The sequence below is a fragment of the Microtus ochrogaster genome, unplaced genomic scaffold, assembly GCF_000317375.1.
Source record: "Microtus ochrogaster isolate Prairie Vole_2 unplaced genomic scaffold, MicOch1.0 UNK94, whole genome shotgun sequence".
In the NCBI taxonomy this organism is placed as follows: domain Eukaryota; kingdom Metazoa; phylum Chordata; class Mammalia; order Rodentia; family Cricetidae; genus Microtus; species Microtus ochrogaster.
Genome location: NW_004949192.1, coordinates 752,752 through 755,662, shown reverse-complemented (window position 1 = coordinate 755,662; position 2,911 = coordinate 752,752).

Genomic DNA, 2,911 nt, shown 5'->3' with positions numbered 1-2,911 from the left:
AGACAGAGACCCACATTAGAGCACTGGACAGAAATCTCAAGGTCCAAATATAAGGCACTTTTGTAAGAGACTTAAAAGTACATACCAGTTTAAAACATGGGACTTATGTTTTTGTAGTCTGAAATGAGATGTAATGAACAATTATTATACACAGAAAGAACAGGAATTGGGCAACATAGAAGATTTGATGGGCCCTATCAAAGGCATGCCACTGTGCAAAACACATGTAACAGAGTTAACAGAGGATTTTAGTGAAAACCAGGGGATAATGCAGGGTATCACCTGACCTGGCTCTTAGCCAAAATGGCGGCAAAGTCACCTGACCCCAGTCAAAATGGCGGCAGCCCCATGTTATATGAAAAAGAGCCACAATTTTTGAGCTGTAAGGATTTTAAGCTTAATGAGAGGGACCTAAAGGCGTGATCTGTCCTGTTGCTGAGCCCCCATGCCAGAACACAAGCCACAGAGCAAAAGGCTGGAACAAAAAAAAAAAAAACTGCACCATGCAGAGGGTGGGGAGCAGAGAAGTGGGGAGAGAGAAAGAAGCAAAGCTGCCTCTCTGAGAGGAAGATGAAGGAGAGAGAGAGAGAGATCTCAGGCTGGAAGCTGAAGATCAGCCTGGCTCAGCGGATGGGGGAGGGAGTGGATGTGGTTTGTCTCTTAAAGAGATGAAAACCATAACAGCTTATTGTCAACAAGCTCCTCCCATAAAAATCTCAAAGATTTATAATGAAAAGTAGGCCGAAAGATTCTAACAGATTCAGAGGAGGTGGATGAATCCATAGTAACAATATTTTGCAGCCTTAGCATTACCATAAGACATAGGAACTCAGAGTCTGAGGTAGAAGACACTAGATGTGCACAAAATCAGAATGTACAGGAACTGACAATGACATAGCAATTCCTATGCTGGATTTCTCTGGGAAAATAAAGGAGACTATCTCCCCCTAGTGTCATCAGATATTAATGTCTGAAATGGATTATCTTCCTTTCAGATGATACAGCACTACAAAGCTGAGACAGGGATGTCACAACTTAAAAAGAGCAACAGCAGCTTGAAAAGCAGGATTCTACTTTTGGCACATTTGACAGAAACAGGTTCTCAGATCTATAATGCTGAGAATCAAATAATCCCTGCCTTTGCTGCTTTCCACAGGCTCTGACTTTTGCAAAAGTAAGGAGCAGCCTGCCTAGTCTAGGCAAATGTACAGTTAGCCTTGGTTATACCCAGGCCCAAGTGAGACCTGGACTATAGCTAGAGCCCGACTGGTAAGAACCTACACTCCCAACACTTTTATAAGCACTCCTGGCCTCTGATTGAAGGAATATTTTTGTTCAAAGTCAGCATTAACGAGAACCAATAAGAACAGTGATCTCCATCCCAGCAATGGAGACAAATACTGTGGTAATCTTGGAGATCTCCATCAGAGCTGCTGACTGTTGTGAGAGCTGCGGGCCTCTTCCCACAGCCCAGTTCCTGGCACCTGGCTAGCTTATGCCCCAAAATAACAATACACAAACTGTATTCATTTAAACACTGTTTGGCCCATTTCTATTAATGTGTGTAGCACCGAGGTGAGCTTACCGGGAAGATTCTAGCCTACGTCCATCCTGGGTTGGAGCTTCATCGCGTCTGCCCGGGAGAGGGGAGCATGGAGTCTGAGCTCACTTCTTCTTCCTCCCAGCATTCTGTTCTGTTTACTTCACCCACCTATGTTCTAACCTATGAAGTCAAGCAGTTTCTTTATTAATTAGCCAATGACTTTGCTCCATCAGCTGACTCTGTCTTGTCTCCCACCTGAATGTGTGTTTCAGCAGTAGCAGCAATATTGAAAGTGGATGAGAAGGAAAAAGTATAATCCACCATGGCTTGTGACTCCAATTGCCAAAACTAAGAATAGCCAAATAATCAATCACTGGCATTTAGGGGATGCTCCTATATCATGCTGCTTGGGACTACATTCTGGCTACTTACATGAAAGTCTCTCTTTCTTCATGGATCTGGATGACTGTTATTCTAGGCTTCAAACTGCTGCTTGCTGCTGACATTTTATGATATCCATGTCAGATTCCACAAGAACAATGTTTAAATGCATGATTAGAGATTTCCATGTATTTATTGTGTGCGTGCCTGAAAGTAGATGCTTGTATTATAAGTAGAAATGTTATATTCTATCCCTGGACTGATCATGCCCAGTTTTCATACTGTAACCACCAGTGTCATGATGTTTGTATGATTTTATGTGTTTTTTCACCACTTCTGCATCTCTTCTGCTGTGGGACAATGGTCTGTAACCTGTCACTTGTATTTTAAATAAATGTTGATTGGCCAGTAGCCAGGCAGGAAGTATAGGCAGGGCAACAGTAATCAGGCAGGAAGTAGAAGCATGACAACGAGAATTAGGGGAAGATGGAAGTTTCAGTGTGCAGTTGTCACCCTGATGCAGAGGATGCAAGATGTGACTGCCTCGCCAAAAAAATACCAAGCCACATGCCTAACACAGACAAGAATAATGGGCTAATGCAAGATATAAGAAAGAGTAAATAAGAAGCCTGAGCTAATAGGCTAATCAGTTTATGATTCATGTTGACCTCTGTGCGTTAATTTGGGACTAAACAGCTGTGAGTGGCATGGTTAACATAGAGGGACTGGGTAGGACAGAAAACTTGGTCAACACACTTGGAATTTATTTTGGTTTCTCAGTGCCAATTCATACTCATAAATTATTCGGTTCTGTGTTAACATGTGAATGTTGAAATCTTCAAAAAATTTAATACATTCCCTTCACTAGAATTCCTCTCCAATCACTGTGTCATCTTGGTACTTTTTTTTTTTTTGGTTTTTTGAGACAGGGTTTCTCTGTGGCTTTGGAGCCTGTCCTGGAACTAGCTCTTGTAGACCAGGCTGGTC